At 46.1% G+C, this 20,220-nt stretch overlaps 1 long non-coding RNA gene across 1 annotated transcript in view; it reads right to left on the bottom strand.

Annotated features, from left to right (window-relative positions):
* LOC144123337 (uncharacterized) overlaps positions 1-18,591 on the bottom strand; it is a 67,488-nt gene extending 48,897 nt beyond the window's left edge. Inside the window, exon 1 of the long non-coding RNA XR_013313067.1 lies at positions 18,385-18,591. This is a non-coding gene — a long non-coding RNA (uncharacterized LOC144123337). The remainder of the gene's footprint in view (positions 1-18,384) is intronic.
* Positions 18,592-20,220: the final 1,629 nt, after the last annotated feature.

The following is a 20,220-nucleotide window of genomic DNA, read 5'->3' as shown; positions in this document are numbered from 1 at the left end:
TTGAACACAGCGACACAATTTCTTGATTTCCATTTTTTTTACTCATGCGTACTCTCGATGTTGCTGCTGTCGTCATGTTTGGTTTCCAGTATGAAGCCTAACGATCTGTTCTTACTGAAGTAGGAGGCTTATTTGGTAGTTCTTAAGTTGAATCCTCTGTGAAGACGTGGTCATTGGCACTGCTATGTTGCGTTGTTGGCACTAATTCTCACAATGAAGGCCTTCTTCGTGTATTCAATGAAATCAGGTATTATGCTTTGCAATTGTACACGTTGGAATGCCCCGTTAGTATCATAGGCTCCTTTCTGTCCTCTGAGTTTTTGTGGAGGGTATTTCAGCACGAACACTATAGGTGGCGAATTGTGCTATCTGCTTCTTTGTTGCACCGGGACTTATCTACACTGCCTCGACAACAACATATATGCCATCGCAGTTCAGCTGTGCGAAGCACACATTAGCTACCGCCTTGATTGATGTTATTTTTCTTTGTACATGACAAGGAGAATTGTGATTTTATTCATTGTGTGATGGTGGATGTCACTGTTCTTGTCAGTTGCAACTGCTGCACACCGATGACCTGGACTCTTTATATAGGTGACACGTTCGAAGCCATTAATTGTTATGGGGTTATACTTCAACGTTTCAGACATACCGTGTAAGCCACTCCACTTTTGGTACTGGACCTCTCTCTACATCTTGAATGTGCGCACTGAGTGACTGCACTACATGAACCCCAGTCGGTCGTGCACGCTGCACAAAACTTCGAACTCGTCTTTGCACTCAGTGCTTCACACTAGGTACCGGCGCCGGAAGCACAGTGTTGTTCTCGAACATGACGTAGCTTAACTCCAAACAGGCTTTCGAGCCTCGCCTCGTGTTCCCAGAATGTTTCGCGGGTGTACCGTTGTCGGGCGCCCTCAGGCGACTGTTGATGACGCAGCGTGCGGTTCGATGGGTACCGACGACGTTCGACGGCTGCACGTCGACGTTTCCTTTCGTCGAGGTTGCGAGGACCCATCTCGGCTTTTCCGCTTTTGACAGAGTTGGGATTTTTTGGCTCAAAATTTCATATTTACCGAGCGCATGCCGGCTGTCTCACTAGCCGCCTACTCGGCATGCGCGAGCATCGGATACAGATGCAATGTGAAATGTGGCAGAAGTGGCTGTAAAGAATGCTTCTTATTAAGTATTCTACGTTGGGCACAGAACTCATTTCACTTTAGGAATGCGATTATATGGCGGCCATATAGTTTACTGTCTTCGTTTTTGCATCCGTTGTTTGTCTTGCTTCTGCAAAAAACAAACAAGGGAGCGACTGCGCTGGATCAAGATTGTGAAGTAGTTCTTTTTTCCGAGCACAACAGCGAGAGCAAAAACAAGTTATTTTTCCAAACTGAAATAGTGAGAACTTGCTATAAATCAGTATTCGGTTAATAGAGTATTCCCGCATCCTTAAAACAACGTAAATGAACCCTACTTTTCGCAACCCCCCACCCCGTCACACACACACACACGCACGCAAAGCTATAGAAAGTGTAAAAAGGAGAGTAGTGAGATATAAAATTGTTTCAGAGAGAGAGTTGATGAAGAGCGAATGAAAAAAAGACCCATCGGGTAATTACAGAACCTAGCGTTTTAAAATCGTTCTCCCGTCTTCCGGTCCACTTTTTATATTCAAGGAGCAGGACAACAGTGTACCACTATTTACCATGGCAAACCTAAGAGAGACCACACCAGTGTCCGTTCACGTGCTGCGCAGGCTTCTTAGCTGACTTCGACAGTGATAAATCTACCCGGCTCATTCCGCCGAAAGGGGCAACCTCCAGATACCTGCGTACAAGTACGTGTAATTAGACGATTAATCATCGAGGATGACGCATTCATCGTCCACACCTGCGTTTTTCTCCGTAGTCAAAGCCACGCGACATCAGTAATGGTACCTATACATTCCAATCTTCTCCTCACGTCACCTCAATCAATCATCTATTTTATCAATACTTCTATTTCATCAAAACACTGATAAGAGTACCTGCAGCCTTATATTTAGGGTTGATGTGAAATCAACCTTTTGTAGCCACTGTCTGTTTATATGTGGTTTAGTGTCTGACAAAATAAACATAGCCTAAACACAAAAAATGCGCCCAGCAAACACTAAAACAAAGCACAAACTAAAACAAAGCATTACGGCCAAAATAAACGACGCTAACACTCCAGGAAATCATTAAAAAGTGGTGCATGAAAATCTGAAGCAGGAATATTTGCGGGTCACAGTGTAGCGCAGACTTCAGTGGCTCAGCTTGCCTGACAAAATATTCGGGACAAGCCGCCGCGGTGGCTGAGTGGTTATGGCGCTCGGCTGCCGGCCCGAAACACGCGGGTTCGATCCAGACCGCGGCAGTCGAATTTCGATGGAGGCAAAATTCTAGAGGCCCGTGTACTTTGCGATGTCAGTGCACATTAAAGAACCCTAGGTGGTCGAAATTTCCGGAGCCCTTCACTACGGCGTCTCTCATAGCCTTAGTTGCTTTGGGAGGTTAAACCCCTATAAACCAAACCAAATATTCGGGACATAGGAGTCAAAGAAGGAATGTGCATTTGGCAAAGCGTTTGGTTTGGTTTATGGGGGTATTAACGTCCCAAAACGACTCAGGCCATGAGCGACGTCGCAGTGAAGGGCTCGGAAATTTCGACCACCTGGGGTTCTTTAACATGCACTGACATCGCACAGCACACGGGCCTCTAGAAATTCGCCTCCATCGAAATTCGACCGCCGCGGCCGGGATCGAACGCGCGTCTTTCGGGCCAGCAGCCGAGCGCCATAACCATTCAGCCACAGCAGCGGCTATATGGCGAAGTTTTCTATCGAAACTTGTCGCAACAAAATTGGGATGCTGTAACGACGTTCTGTTCTAGTGTGTTTTTATGGCTGGTATGTGTGCTGTTGGGCTGTTAAGAGCGCAGCATCACATAACCACAGTACGCAAGCACAGCGCAATACAACAACACAGCGCACACACGAACGTGGTAAATTCGCCGTAATGGAGCTGCCGGTGTCAGTTCTCGCTTGTGCGATTATCAGTCGATCGATTGATCATTCATTGAATTATGAAGAATTGCCAAAATAAGTTCGAAACTAACGATTACTTAGGATAGCGATGGTCATTTATCTGCAATCTTACCACACACATAACCTGTCTTTGTGATTCTTCTAAGCATCTTTAAACATTCAGCTCGTGGCAGCATTTTCTCTCCCCCATTCTACTTTCTGCTGCAGGCAACCGACAGTATTTGGTCTGCGTTCTCTCCCACGCAGTAGAAGGATAGAACGGCTTGCTGTGGAGCGTGTTTGATTTCTTTCCTTAGCTCCATCGGTCTCTTGAATAATCAGGGCGACGCGGACCGGGCACTACAACAACGTGCGTACTTCCACTGCGCTTCTGTGCATATCTGACCGCCTCTTTCTCTCTGCTTGCTCCCAATAGCTGAGGTCTGCCCCTGCAGGCGAGGAAATATAGGAGCGCAGCGCAGTCCAGACAAGACAGCGGCACCCTTTTCAAATATCTGGTTGCGTCAGCTGGGCTTTCAGCTGGACGACGCTTCGCAAGCCTTTCGTACATTATTGCGAGTGCTGCATCAAATGGGGGTAGGTCAACGTGTGCGCCGGGAATCCTTTCAATGTTCTTCCGCGCTCTTGGGGAACCTCTTTATGTAGAATGTCTTACTTATATTATTTACACTTTGTTCCTTCATAACAGGGAGGATGCCGCTGTCATGGGGCGTGCAGCTCACTGTCAAACGGGGTGGGCTGGCAGATGCAGTTACAACAATTACATGGCTGAAATGGGAATGAACTACACCAGTATTTCTGTGGGTGTTTCTTGCACATTTTGTGAATGGACTGAACAGCATAGGTGGCGGGGCTAACGGTTTCATTATTTCCAGAATTCACTGGCATGCAATATCGAGTCAGATACAAGACGAGAGAGGCGCTAGGTTTCGTTACGTTTTGTCCTTTGTAAAAAGACAGAGACTTTGTAATCTTGCTCTCATATGAGGCGTTTGCTGCACTTATAGACAGATGCTGCGTAATGATTACCATATGGCGGCAGCAAAAGTAGCTTGGAGTTTTCCACAGCAACGTGTGAGGTTTAGAACCACTATTCCACTGTACACGAATTGCCATCAGACTATGCCCTGCCGCATTATCCCTTGCAGCCACCATGGGTGATGGCTCAGCCTTCAGCATACCTGCATGTCCCTGGCATAATCCAGAAATCTGTGATGCCGGTTAGCGGACTGAAGCAACTTGCTCTTGTCTACATCTGGTCTGAATACCAAAACTGGGTGCACGTATACGCGGATGGATCTGCGTTACCAAAGGCATCGACAGCAGGTTTCGTAATCCCCGCTCAGCAGACGACCCACAGATTCATTCTAGGACGCAAGTCTACTTCAACCGCTGCAGAGCTTGCGGACCTTCGGAGAACCGCTTCATCTTCAACATCTTCGGAGAACCGCCTCAAGAGTGGTGCAGTTTCACTTACTGTAAACCTGCGCTAAGAATTTTGGGATGCTTCTTACACCACACCGCCTACCACGCTCTGGCTCTTGATATCATTAGTCTCCTATCATTCGCTCAAGAAAAAGGCCACCGTATAGTGTTCCAGTGGATCCCTGGACACAGCGGACTCGATGGAAATGAGACCGCCGACGCTGAAACAAGGAGTGCCTTCAGCAGTGGCCTTCGTTCAGCTGTGCCGTTCTCTAGACCGGACACCGCTTGTCTCTTTTCGGAATCAATGAGGAGTGCGACGGCTAGGTACTGGACCCCGCCAGATACTCGACACACCCGCCTTAAACGGCTAAATACGGCGATGACGTTTTCTGTTCCTCGCGGAATACCACGCCCTATTGCATGCGTAATCCACTGATTACGTTTAAACGTCGCCTTCACACGCAAACACTTGCGCTTAATAGGACAAGCGGACTCCCAGGAGTGTACCACATGTGGCGTGATAGATACTATAGATCATGTGTTAGTGGCATGTCCAGCATATGCACGTGAAAGACTCATGCTCGCATCTGCTTGAAGTCTATGGGCACAAGACCCCTCTCGGAGGACTTGATCCTCGGCGCTTGGCCAGATAGTTTGAAAACTGTGCAGGCAACGCGAGCGCTCTCACGCTTTTTATCCACGTGGACCTTGCATCGCGTTTGTGATGTGAGAAAGTGTGCTTTGATTTCTTTTGTAATTTTTGTGTATTTTTTCATCTGCCTTTTCCCATCATCATCATCCCCCATCGTGGCACTCCTTTATCTCCTCTTCCCGTTCCCCAGTGCAGAGTAGCAGGCCAGATATTTTTTTTTTCTGCCAACGTCGACTTGACTAGAAAATAGAAAACTATGCAGCGGACAGAACGTACAGGCACCCTTTCTGTTGACTTCATTCCGCACTCAGAAAGCACACCATACTATAAGGCTCTGCTTTCGCGTGCTGCTTCTCTCCTTGGCTGTGTCTGGAGTGGTGGAAGCGGTGCCTCATTAACCCGCCTGAGACTCGAGAGCACGCGCGCCACGCGCGCGCGCAGAGTCAGAACGTCGCTGTGGGAGCCGAGGCGAACTGCACGGTTGGAGAAGGAGGATATTAGTGGTGCAGGATGGGTAAGTAGGAAGAAGTGACGAGAAACGGAATGAAGAGCGCCTCAGCAGCCAGACACAGGGCTTATTATTAGTTTTTTTCCCTGCTGTCGCCTTTTTCTTTCTCCTCCAGTTTGACTTCTGTTCGTTTCCTGAGCATGTTGCTTTGGTACACACTGAGACCGCGTCTCTCTTTCTCCTTCTCTCACTTTCTTTTCTCTCTCTTTCTGTGCCTGCTCTGTTTTTGTTTTCTCTTCTCCTCCTCTTTTCCTCGCAGGGTTGCCGGGCTGTCACAAACATTGGAAAGGGCGTCTCACGCCCTTAACTGGAATTCCTTTAGCGAGTTGAAAGAGGGGAATGGAGAAGTTAACGACTTGGCGCCACCCTCTGAAGGTATTCGCAGCACGATTCTCGTTATTAATTGCTTCCAGCAGTGTCGAGCCACCCGCCGACAAAATTCGGCGAGGTGCGGCTGACATCGGAAGCAGCGTGCGCTGCCGGTGGAACAATCTGTGGCATTAGCGGAGAGGGCAACCACGCAAGGGAAAGAGAACACAATCGCTGGTTTAGAGAAATTGCTCCGCGGGCAGCTCTAGTAGCAGTTGATGGCGGTGGATGGGACGGTTGAAAGTTTGCTACCGATGCGGTGTGCCCACAGCCACTAATTACGACGTCATCACTCGTGACCCGCGTGCTTAGATTTAGAATTCGTTTTCTCTCTTCAGTTTTCATATTGCTGCCTTTTGAAGTGCTTTTGCAAAAGGGTAGTAGTGAGAACCACCACAGTACGGAACATGTTTTCACGCTACTTCAATGCTGGATCCTCGGAAAGCCCTTTGTTCTGTTCGTGCACAGCTTCGCTAGCTGCGTTCCATGCAATGAAAGCTCGAGCTGCTGCTCGTTTCGTAAGCAGAGAAAGAGTAAGGAAGTGTGGTGCACTTGATGTTGTTTTCGGCCCCTTCTGAAATGGTGCACAGCCCGCGAGTTGGGAATGGCGAGGGAATAGTGATGAGTGACAAAGAGAATCGTAGTTAAGCCCAAAATAACATTTTTGTGGGGTCGTGCGTGGTTTCGCTCCTTGCGCGCCTGAAGAATAACTGCGCCTTCACAAGATAGAGCATAAAAGAAGTGCAAATGTTTGTGAAGAAAGGAATGCAAGAGGCAGTTAAAGGAGACGCAGAAGGTTATGCGCTGTAGAGCAGGTCTCCAGTTTGATTTTGGCGACTTGGGCTTCTGACGTCGACCAACACACGAACAGAATTTTTTTTTTATTTAGGACATGCCCCAGCGGATGCGAAGGGCATCCAGCTTCAAAAAGTGTGATTTTGGTAGCCGTGGACAGTGATACGACAGACGCGTGTGTCAAAATTCACCGACAAAATAGACACTATAGCTGTCCGAACCCCTACCGTTCTACACGCGAGCAGTACCAAGGAACATTTTTCTCACGAATTCTGAAGACAAAACACTTGGAACAAGATATTGGTAAAAAAAAATGCTGGCTCTGCAAAGGAAGACATAATCTTAAGCATGTTATATTTACTTTTAGTAGCCATGCTATGCACGTGCGCATGCAGGTTTTAAACAACATTTGTTAGGTATTTTAGCCTAATGACCGCTGCAGATGTGTGCGGTGCTGTAAAGCACCGAAAACAAGCAGCTTAAAAATTAATTTTTCTCAAGTATAGTAATTTACAGACGAAGATGCCTTTAAATAAATGCTAAACAACAATTATTCACTCAGACAAATCTGTTTCTTAAATTGCGAAGGTTACTTGCGCTCATGTTGACGGTAATCAGCAATTAATTTCTGAATGAAGTCTATCCCTGTTTGAGGTTCTTCCAAAGATCAGCTTTTACTTTTGCATTTTTTTGTGAATACACCTCATTTACTTCGGATTATGTCTTAGTTTCAAAAATCTCGCTTCAGTAACTACATGGTGTTGGGGGATAGCGGCGGGACGACTTGTACAGCTACGACCACCGGTGCGTTATCAGCGCTGGAACCAAGGAGCTGAACGACAACGCTAAACGCTTTGTTTATTCTCAGAGTCACTTTTTTCTAACTCGTTTCCACAGTTGCTCAATGAAACTAGCTAGCGTTAGCTAAGCGTGTCCTTCGCAGAGCAAGCAACTTTCAGCGCCGGTGTATGCCTTCTTTTCTGTCCCACTTGTTGCGGTAATAATTTTACGCCATGTGCAGGTAGAAGCAATATGAGAGGAAACACGGTAGCGCGTGCCCTCCGCGTTTCGTGAAGCACTGCCGCTGAGTGCCGGTAAGATACTGCGGCAAAGGCACACGCCCAGTAAGCATAAACCGCTGCTATATCCGCAAATGCACCTGCTGCCGCTCATTCTCGCCGGCTATGGACGGCAGTTCTTCACGAAGCGCTGAGGTCATGCACTCCAGTGTTCCCTCTCATATTGCTTCCACCTGCACCAACTTGCCTGGCCAATTCCTCTCTTCAAGGCGTGTTGAAGGCGTCAAACTAACAGTGAATTGAAGCGAAGGAATAAGCCCGGATAGAACTAGCGCTGGTTTGGTTTTCAACATTCCTGTCATCTTTTTATTACTATTATTTCTTCATTACTGCAATCTAAATCATTTGGATGCCACATTTATGATGACACGAGTTACGGTCGCAGTCCTTGAAGAATGCTCTTGAATCATTTGTGAAACGCAGTGAGGTGAGTACGAATTGAAATCCTCTTCTGTAAACTTCGTCGAGAGTAATATAGAGGAACAAGCTAAATATAGCACAACTTCTGCACAAGAGACGGGTTGTTAAACACTGCGGTATTATCTGTGCTCAACCGCTCCTTTAATCCCTGCATCATTACACGTGTTACACTCATGCACATCCAAAACTACCGACGATCAGAACACGCCTGCCTAGATTCGAGGTAACTGCACCGTGAACATTTGGCTTTTTCCGCACCTTTCTTTTTTAGCCTCACTTATTTCTCTCCCAAGCCTTTTCAGCGAGCGTGTAACATCGGCATGTAACAAAACCGCAACAAGCAGCGTGATGTGCTCGACACGCAATTAGTCGGTAAGTGGTTGTTTGGGCTTCGCTCTTTCCTGCCTTTTTTATTTCTTCCTTTTTAGTTACAGACGCCGCAGTCATTTTTTATAAACAAGTTGTCTGAAAGCGATGGGCGATGTAGCCGGCTGGCGATGCGGTAATCGATTGTTCTAATTTCCTGTGCGTCGCCGTATACACGACGCTGACAGCGCTACCTGCAGTTGGTTCTTTCCTCTCCATGTGGTGGGGTACAAGCAAAGCCGTACACACGGGAAACGGGACGCCTTGCTGACCAGTTTCGAACGCCGCTGCTAAGCGCAGTGTAAAGGAAGCAAAATAAAATAAAGAAGGCGGATAAACTTGCCACAATGGCCAGAAATCAATCGGGAAACAAATCACGAAGAAATAAAGCAGTTGTGAAGGAGGGCTGTTTCGAGCACTAATGTAGCTCACGTAGAAGGAACATGTTAATGGCAGGCGTGAAGAGCAACCGGAATTAGGAGAGAAAAAAAAAAACGCCCCTAGGCGGATGGGAGCTCAACGAAAGAAATAAACCAGCGGACGACACGAAAATGTGCTGCCGGTGGGCAATCATCATTGCTCTCTTTGTCGCGGTTTTTATTATTGTTGTTTTTGTCCTCTCCTACGTTCGTATGTAGGCTAAATGTTTCAGCGCTTTGTAATTCGTCTCTGAAAAAACTTTTTCACTTTTACTCTGTGGCTTCAACTTACTAAACTAATAATAATAATAATAATAATAATAATAATAATAATAATAATAATAATAATAATAATAATAATAATAATAATAATAATAATAATAATAGGTTTTGGGGGAAAGGAAATGGCGCACTATCTGTCTCATATTTCGTTGGACACCTGAACCGCGCCGTAAGGGAAGGGATAAACGCAATTTTTGTGTGTAGCAACCGGCCGCAAGAAAAGCAATAACCCTAATTTTTATCTGCGACCTCGCTTTGACCTGGCAGACATGGAGACCAGGGTCCAATTTATTAACTCGGTAGGTATTTGTATTGTCAAAACAAATAACATTTGTGGTATTAAAAGAAACAACAAAGGAAGACAACGCTACAGAGTGGTCGAGTAACATCATAATGCAGGAAAGAGAACGTATGCGTGAGAATTTATTTTTTTCTAAGATGCAGATTTTGCGCGTTTAAGTAACAAAAACGAGCCCCTGCCTTGTGAACAAGCAGACATTTGACTTTATTGTTTTTTCAACAAATTTGAATTCTTATCCTCTGCGAAGGTACTAAAATGGTAAGAACTGTAGCTCTCTATATGTCCTGGTTGTCATTTTTTGAACCTGTGCTGCTCAATTACTTTTTTCTGCCTGTGATTATTATCGTATTGAAATTTGTGAAGCAAGTAACACAGTCAAGGACACTAGCCGCCGCCTTAGAAAATTTAATGGCTGGCTAACAGTTCGCTAACGATTTAAATGAGATGCCCTAGGCATTGCCTAAACTGCACTCTGGCAGAGATCACGAAAAAAAAAAAGACTGTCTGCGCAAAGAAAGTTGCGTCTTAAGGCAGACAGCTACAAGCAAAGAACAAAACAGCGGATGCCTATGCAAGCAGCAAGCAGTTAGGTGATCAGAGGAGGCCGAACTTTGTTTGAGAGGGAAGCGCACACTGTAGAACGCAAGCATCAAGATGAGTTAAGGAAAAAAATTCCAGAAGTGATCTTAGTTGCCAGGACGTCGAAAATATTCCCGCGAGCGGGGCTTGGGAAAACGTGTGACGGCAAGTAAACATAACGAATAGAAAAACAGAAATAAGATTCTCTAGAAGTAGTGAATGACGAAAAAATATCATCAGGACCTGAAGAGTGGCGAGCCATAAATGTTCTGAATTGCCTGGCCGTTGCGAACCGAGCGCACTCCGAATTCCCCTCGTCCCTTTTTGTTTGGCTTTGCAAGCGAACATTGCGGGAAACCTTCGGCCACATTGGTCACCAAGGAGGGCCCTCCTACACTGCTTCCTTTGGTGTTCGAGCTGGCCTCCTATGCAATATGCGCGGCCTGAATCAGACAACACTGAAGCCAGTGAGAGAGAGAGAGAGTGAAAGGAGCACGGTGAAAGAAAGACGATAAAGCAGGAACGAGTACAGGAAGACCGATGGAAACGAATCAAGACTTGAAGAAAGAGTAAAGAAACCGGGAGAAGAGGAATACCCTGCGTTGAAACCTTGGCCGACACCGAGGCCGTATGGCCTTTCCGCTCCACAAGGACGTCTGCCGATGCGAGAGATGAATTATTATTGCGCAGGACAGCCACAGAGGTAGGGACTACGGTGATCAATTCTGGCGCCCATTTCGAAGCGTACGAATACCTTATGAGCAAGCGCTTTCGAAAAGAAGGCTATGGTGATTTCCGAGACGTCTGCCGACATTCCGGCAACATATATCTGCTTTTGCGTGTGCAGCGATGAAATGGCTAGCAATAATAACAAAAAAAACTTACGACCTCAGAAGTGGAAGACGTGAAGCTAAATACCAACGCAGAAAGAATTTGCAATAAATAAAAAATGACCTCAGCACGGACGAAAAAGTGGCCACACGAGGCAGCGGCGAAGTTAAATAATCGATGTGAGTCGGCGGCTGGGCTCCGGCGGCGGCTTCGCGTTCACGCTTCCTACGCTCTCGCTCGGGCGCGACGCTTCCAGAACGAACTTGGTACAAGAAAGCAGATCCGGAAGTTGAAGGTTCGCCCTCCACGCGTTGTCGCCGTCACCGCTCTCACGGCTGGCTCAACCGTCCCAGACGTCGCGCTCGACCACCTCCAATTTGTTCAAAAAAAAAAAAATCATGGAAACTTATCCTAATGTGCGTAATGAAAGCCTGAAATATTTTTCCCGAAAAAAATTTATTTGTGAGATGAGGGCTATTTGAATATTTAGAAAAGGCGAGAAACCAGACACTGCTCAATATTAATAAAAATTCCAAATTTCTAGTGAACACTTCAGAATTTCTCTCATTGACATTTGCACATATTCTCATTTTCTATATAATTTGCAGCATGCAGTTTTATATGGCCTTAACAGTTTTAAAAAATTAAAAAGAAAAATGTACCATTTTTGTCGTTTTTTGTTTTAAATATCAACTTCCTCTTGGAAATTCGGAAACAGCCGTTTTGTTTCTCTAGAAGCCTAGTACCTTTAACAAATGTTACAGGGGATGAAACTGCGTGCATCTAAGTAAAAAAAAAAATACTAAAATTACAAGAAGTGCAGCCCTCACCCCTCCACCCTCTATGTAATAGCCAATTCTGGAGGGCCTTTAAGGGTAACATGAATAAATAAATAAATTTCACCCTGAGGTGTTCTAAATAAAATACAAGCAATAGCGGGTTACATAGAATGGTTTATTGCCTTTCATTTCTGAAATTTTTATCCAGGTAATTTTTGTTTAAAGCGAGTGGAGAATTTTTGAAGTTAATCTCTCACACCACACGTTGCGTCGTCTCCCGCACGCAGTTGTCACCTTTTGCTCGTTTCTTATGCGCGCTCTCATTAGCTGAAGAACGTGGCAAAGCATAGGGACCAGGAACGGCCTCGCCGGCTACACGGCTAGAGCGAACGGCCCAACGCTACGATTCCCCTTTGTCATTATCAACCGTTACCCGCTTTTTTCTTTTTCTGACGCACGTCTTTCCCACTGTTCCTATGACTTCGACATCACGGTACGCGTCGCCGCATGCCCTGGAATGCTCGCCTCTTTCCGCGCTCGCATGAATGGTAGAAACAGCGCACGCGATGCTCAACAAGTTCAAACGCGCACACACGCACAGACACGCGTGTGTGCACGAACGAGAAACGGATGCGGTGTCGCTGATGGGGATCAGTGCCCGGAAGCAGCGTTAATATTGCGGACGATACGACACCGTTGGCACCTAGCAGCGATGAAAGGGCAGCCTGCCACGCTAAGTTTTGTCATATCGTATGGTTTTTGTAAATCAAGGCCACTTCGATTGCATGAGGGGATGAGCGCGCCATTTGGGACGGCGGTTGTTAATAATTTGTTTTGGGGGAAAGGAAATGGCGCAGTATCTGTCTCACATATCGGCGGGCACCTGAACCGCGCCGTAAGGGAAGGGATAAAGGAAGAGAGAGGTGCCATAGTGGAGGGCTCCGGAATAATTTCGACCACCTGGGGATCTTTAACGTGCACTGACATCGCACGGCACACGGGCGCCTTCGCGTTTTGTCTTCATAAAAACGCAGCCGCCGCGGTCGGGTTCGAACCCGGGAACTCCGGATCAGTAGTCGAGCGCCCTAACCTCTGAGCCACCGCGGCGGGGCAGCCCGCTGCTCATCGCTTCACACGAGCACCGCTGCGGGTGCACTGGCATCTCGTTTAGTTGGTACAACTTTATTGGATTGCGTTTCAAGCTACGCCGGAAGAAATCTTTTTGTACATTAAAGTTTAGGTGGACGAGGTTGCTGCTGGCCGAGCTATTCGCATTTTTCAGCCCGTATAGGCGGCGCGATGGCATCGTCGTCACGGAGAACGGAGCGGTGATGGAGGTGCCACGGAAGCACGCGCGTATGAAGGATCGTGCAGTTCCCGGCCTCGTTGTCTCTGTCGAAGCGATTCTACAGCTCACTTTAGAAACTCAGAGGTGTGTCGTAGAGGGTGAGACACATTTTAATGCTATCCGCGGAATCCATTAACCGCTTGAGACCATGCAACTCAAAAGAAGGCAGTAGACGAAGTAAACACTTCCATGCGCCTCTTTTCGATCACATGTTGCACTACTTTGCGATGAAAGTTTTTGACATGCAGAGCTAGCTAATTGGCTTCCGCGTACCGTAATTTCTGGTGTACAGTCCGCGGGCTGTACATGCTTTTCGGACTATCTAACGGTGCGGACAGTACACTTTTTCCTTTCAATATCGCCAATATCCATGACATTAAATTCTCTGCGCTTATTCTATTACGAGGTTGATACTTCCGCTGTGTGTGCACATACATTTTTAAGTGCTGGTCGCACACGTATATCCTGCGGGCGCCGATAATAAAGTGAACAAAATTTTTGCAGAAAAATTTTTCCTCGCTGACAGTACATCGGGTGCGCACCTCGATCTAACATTCAGCGATCAGATGGCCGTTTTGGAGAACTGAAAACGAATCATTCCGGCTAAAAAGCGTAAACTGCAGTATCGACGTTTCATTCGTAGCTCTATTAGGGCGAAATAACATTTCCGGGTTGCTTCTGTGTGTCAAGAAAGCGTTCATTTATTTCCGCCGGTGTTTTCCGGTAGTCGAGAAACATCATCAACACATTTTAATGTGCTCAAACAAATTGCTGATTAGGAATAAACAGGCATCCCCTGAAAAATCGCCCCCGTCTCCCCCTCTTTCAAAGTCCGCAGGGAACAGACCGAGCGATGTGGAGAAAAACTCATTACGACGCAGCATTGTTGTCGAAGTTTTCAAACGACTTCTGAAAGCCTAAGCCTTTCGCGAGCATTGAACGAGGGCCTTGCGCTTGATGAGAGGTAATTTTAGGCATCAGCTCTTTAAACAGGATAAAGTCCTCGAGTAAGGAAAACGAACCCCGGAATAGGGAGCAAAGGATGTTTGCGCAGCTCGCCACGTGGCGATGCTTATTACCCGAGTTTACCAGAGAAAATTGTTATGCGGGACTAGTTTATGCGTGGCAAAATCTCTGCTGTGAGTTTTACTGACAGCAGAGCTGAAATGAAACATGCGAGAGAAGAACAAGAAAACAATAAGGAAGACACTAAGATAGGCAACGGCGCATGGAGCTCTTGTTTCGCACAAACTACGGAAAGCAGGTCATATGAAGTGGTATTACAGGACGTGCTACGTCCGCCGCTATGGTCGAGGGTGGCGCTGGTGAACACTCTCAAGGCTCGCTTACACCCAGTAAACATAAATACCCACGAGAGCAGCAGATTGGACAGCCGTCGCCGTAGCTCAGTTGGTAAGAGCACCGGACGCGATATTCGGAGGTCGTGGGTTCGGATCCCACCGGCGGCATGGTTGTTTTTTCTGCTGCTTTATAAGTAATTTTCTTTAAGCGATTTATTAATCTAAGTATTATTATCCCACTTATAAGCATAACACATTAAAAAAAATAACGTTTCCATATGCACCTTGGTTTCAGTGACTGTTGGCTCCCTTCATATATTTGTCAAACGGGCCCCTCATTTCCTTTAACTTATATATATATATATATATATATATATATATATATATATATATATATATATATATATATATATATATATATATATATATATATATATATATATATATATATATATATATATATATATATGTCTCCTCTCGGGGTATATATATATATATATATATATATATATATATATACCCCGAGAGGAGACACATCTTGCCGGGCGAGGCGCTCTTTACGCAAAGAATGTGGGCCCCCTGATTTTCGCACAAGCGTCGGAGTGGTCGCGTTCGAATCTGCGCTATATCTAGAACCGAATTGCTGGTCATAACGTGCGTCAGGCATCGGTCAGGAGTCGAACTGTCAACCAACAAATACATGGGCGTCTATGGGGGCCGGTCAGCCTTGCCAGTCGGGGTCCTTTTCGCTGGCATCTTCGGGCCCGTAGGCGCGCATGGCGCCGTTGCCGGTATAATGCGATCACGCCGTCCACACGTAATTTAAGTAAGTGGTGACTGCCTTCCTGCTAGAAGTTACCATAAACGAATAGACGACAGAAGAGGGAGAGTTTTCACTGTTCCCAGAAACGTGATTTTGAGCACTAAGTGGTTCCACTGCAGCTTAAAGTGTGCTGAAAATACATTTACGTGAACAGCTAATTCGTTAAAATTGAAGTATATTTGGAACGAATTAATTTCATATTTACGAACGTACACTTGCAATACATTGACAAGATCCTAAAACCGCATACATATTTTTTCACGTGTTTGAAATGTGCTCGAAATATGTTTTAAGTGACATGTACTTCAGACGAATGAATTTAATATTTACGAAAGTACAATTTAATACACTGACAAGATGCTAAAACCGCATACATATTTTTTCACGTGTTTGAAACGACCTCGCAACATGGTTTAAGTGACGTTTACTTTAGACGGAATAATTTCATATTTACGAAAGTACACTTCCAAAACAGTGACAATATGCTAAAACCGCATACATATTTTTTTTCACGTGTTTTAAACGTGCTCGAAACATGCTTTATGTGACGTATACTTTAGACAAATTAATTTCACATTTACGAAAGTACAGTTTTAATACATTGACAAGATGCTAAAACCATATACATATTTTTTCACGTATTTTAAACGTGCTAGAAGCATGCTTTAAGTGGCATATTTTTGGAAAATTTTAAGAATATATTTCAAATCCCAAGCATAAAATTTCAAGAACCTATTTCCGGCCTATTTTTAGTGCATTCATGAATACAAAATACGTTTGAAGTACGTCATAGATATCCCGCGGTATATTACAAACGTATAAGTTTTCGCTGAGGGTGTGTTGCCAGCTTAACTGTAGTCTATGCCTTCCGCTACCCACGGTGCACGCCACTTTTACCATCTTGGCCATCCGTTCGTTGCCGGCGTCGGACCGCCGCTCTAATGAAGGGAGTAATACCGCGTGCTCTTAGGAGAGCAGACCACGAGGCCAAAGTGCGTCAGCCATCTTGTCAGAGTGCAGTCTTCTGTGCTGAGCCAGTTCGACTGTAGCAAGCATTGGTTACAATATGCACTCGCGGTTTCGTGCTGCGCATGCACCAAGCGCGCTTAATTAGACGAGCACCCGTATCCGATCTACACATTGCTAAAATGTTTAAAGCGTTTGACGCATGCGCCGTAGTGTATAAACGACATACTTATCTTTACGCTTGCAGGGCATCTCTTGACATCTAGCCCCGATTGTCCGCTGCGCATCTGCAAAGCCAGAAATCCTGACGCATGCCGGAGCTTAGCTCATGTTGGACCGAGTCGGTCTGTACTGAAATGAGTCACTTTAAATACGGAAGCAAAGACTTTCATAAACGTGCGGCATGCTGACCGCTTTGCATACGCTGGCGCTTCGCTTCCAGCTGTCGGCTTCGCAATGAAGCGAGATGATCAGACGAGGCCGGACGCAGGCTTTCCCAAATTGGTATTGTGATATACAAGAGAAGAAAGAAAGCGACATTTGATGTTTTACTTTCGTTTGTTGTTATACTGTGAACTGCACTTTTCTCTCTCACAAACAGCGAGAAAGGAACGCGACTTTTCAACATTACTACTTGAGCTGGGAGGAGTGAGTGATTTCATGGCGGCAAGAGGGAAATCAGCTAATGTGTGAAGAAGCCGCCTTACCAATGACTGAGGTTCCAGTAAATGAAGGACATGATACACTACACAACATCAAACTGCGCAATCTGGGCTCGCCTAAAGCAGCTCGGTCCTTCCAAAGGCTGTGGAAGATGACAAAAAAAGATTGTCGATTTGCCAAATGCGAATTAGGTGCGATAGCACTGAGGTTTAACTTCCATTCTTGGATTCAGATACAGTGTTCACAGCTGGCAGTTGTTCGTATAACAATAATGCCTATATATGAGCAATTGTTCATTCTCTACTTAGCATATATAGGTCTATGCGCGTCCATATACCACCACTGGCGCAGTGGTGCTGCTTTTAAGCGATGCGCCACGGCCCATCTATGGCAAGTGCTGCCATAGGTAGAACTTGGATTGCTTGGGTTGTGTTGAAACCCAAGTTACAGGAACCTCTCGAGATTAATTGAACTCCCTTCTGCCACAGTGGCAGGCTGCTAGTTATATATGCACGCACGCACGCACGCACGCACGCACGCACCCCCCCCCCCACACACACACGCGCGCACACACACACACGCACAGAGAGAGAGGCACGCACGCACGCACACGCGCACGCACAGAAACTCTCTCTCTCTCTCTCTCTCTCATGGGTAGGTTGCGCAACACACGGTGGGTTCAGCCATTGAATTAAAATATACGTCTTTAACAGGTCGTTTGTTTAGCTTTATACTACAATCTTCGGCTTTTCACCACGAGAAAAACTGCCTACTGTGTTAACAGATGCAATATAATATAGAGCAGACGTCCGCACCTTCCCCATGAATGAAGTGTTAAGCTGAATAATTATTTTCTCACCGAATATTTTCTTGCTGTGCATATGAAGAAAGCTCCCACACTTTTGGCTCTGCATCAGGCCGTATAGCGATGACTCTGGTATCCTTTTCGCATCTCTCATGCCTTTGAAAGACGCACTCCACGATAAGCTTGAACCAGACCCACCTGGACGATGTGGCCCCTCTGGGTACAGGGTCGACGACACTTAGCGGGAACCCTTGGGCTTGTAGTTGCGAGGCTAGTTCATCTGGCGCACCCACGCAGGGCCTGTACTCGGTGAACGTGTATGGTGACAATGTCTATTCGAGACGCCCCCAGCTCACTCTGATCAAGCCGCCGAACAACACGCTAAAGATTTCCCGCTAAGTGTGGCTAGCAGGGTTTGCATGATCGGGAGCGTACCCTCCCCAGCCTATCCAGATAGCATTCTCAGTTACCAAGCGATTAAGGCGACTGTTGTCGTTTTCGAAGTATTATGACACCCACGCCAAGGGGGCGACGCCGACGTTACCTATTCCGGAGAAAGTCTAACACCCCACCCTCATATAGACACCTCTTCTGTATACATACCTACTGTCCTATTGTCTCGCTTCGAGGTCCCTGGCTGCAAACGTTGGCTCTAGCGTCTGCGTTCAATTCTTCTGTCTCCTCTAGCCTGGGCGCCCATTCCTGATGCGCTAGGAGGACCTACAACGCGGGAACCTCTCCGGCACACGGACCAAGCATGTCCACTGATGCGCGGCGAAAAAGCGAGTCTCTCCAGATCCCGTCGTACATCTTCGGAAGCGATAATCCCGCGCCGTTCTGCAACGTCCCATTAAACAGGACACGATAGCCGGCTTTCTGCCGCAATACGAGAGAACAACGCACATTTTCTACACCGATGGAAGGTCAGAGTGCAAAATCTCTGATACATTTCTAGAAGACAGACAATGGGGGAATGTCCGTGGCACAGAAAGCATAGCAAAAATAAAAGTCTGAGGCAAGATGAGCAGCCGAAAAAGCAAGGCTATTTGTTCAGGAGATTAGAAGCATCTGCGATCCCGGTGTCGTCGTGGGACATCTGCCCTATAAATAAAACGATATGTCCCAGGGCTGGAGTGCTTTCGACCGCGGAGACAATAAATAAGCCGTGAAAAGCATCAAAGCTACGTCAGGGAGAAGTATGGAGCAGCTTGTTTTTTAACACGTCTTAAAGGCCGATCTCTGACCCATGTCACCTTATCCAGCAATACAATTAGAAGTGTATCTTGAGTGGCTGCACTAGGACTCATAATTTTCCGTGCTAGGGTTCTGGTAGTTCCCTTACGATGTGCGACAAGGCCGGCATTGGTGTAGTACGTCAGTGTGTATCGTTGTAGTCAAGCATATGAAAGCTAAAATCCCTAACTATTACTTACGGCCCTACGTAGGCCTACTATCTAACCGAGTCTGTCTAAATAGCAATTTTTCAATGCAGGTCTGCATGTCTAATTGCTAGAGACAAATTCAGTATTTCGACTTCATAGAAAAGCAGGATTCATGGCTCCACATTTAGAGAGAATAAATTCCTGGAAGGATCATAAAATTAAAACTTGCTCCTAAACTTTATCTGCTCGAGAAACGAGCTCCACTTATTTCTGCCTCTAAATGTGCTGATTTTTGCGCGTTGAACGTTTACATTCTGCGCATGCGCCTACATGAAGCCGTTGTCGCCATCACTCCTCATCTTGGTAATGGGCAGCCTGCATGCAGCCTGCGATTTTCCAGAGCACCGCAAAGCACACTCTCGCTCGGTTCCGCTCCTTGTCGCCTCGTGCGTTGCAGAAATGAGGCGTTCGCTATGCAAGCTAGAGATTAGCACCCTGTGCCCTTAATGCGAAAAAAGAATTACATAATGCACTGGTAAATGTTTTATGCGACTGCGCAAAGCTTGGAGATGATATTCTCCGACGAAATGCATTCAGCTACGTACGTCGCTGCGTACATGTTGAACACCTGAACACTCTGTTAACCACGCACTGAAAACGTGAGATAAAAATTTAATATTTCCACGCACACGCAAACTAACACCAACTTTGGGAGACTCTAATGCGCAACTCAGACTCTGAGACTCAGCTTAAAACCATCCGACTGGCCGAACACGCCGCCCGCGTCCAAGAGTTTCAGGCCGTCGTCTAGGCGGTTGGGCTCAATCCCGTTCTATATTCGTCGAAAAATAAAGGTATTTACTAGTGCTACTACTACTGCGAGGATTTCATCTTTAATGGCCTCTTAATTGCAGAAATGTAAAAAATGTGGGACACTCAAACGAAAATTGCAGCCTAACTATTTCGAGCTAATATTGATGACATATGAATCTCCAAGGACGATAAAGCTGTGCGCAAGTATGGCGTATAAATGGAGAGCAGAATTCATTAGGTTTTA

Source organism: Amblyomma americanum, chromosome 3, assembly GCF_052857255.1.
Source record: "Amblyomma americanum isolate KBUSLIRL-KWMA chromosome 3, ASM5285725v1, whole genome shotgun sequence".
Lineage (NCBI taxonomy): Eukaryota > Metazoa > Arthropoda > Arachnida > Ixodida > Ixodidae > Amblyomma > Amblyomma americanum.
This window is presented reverse-complemented; position numbering and strand designations above follow the sequence as displayed.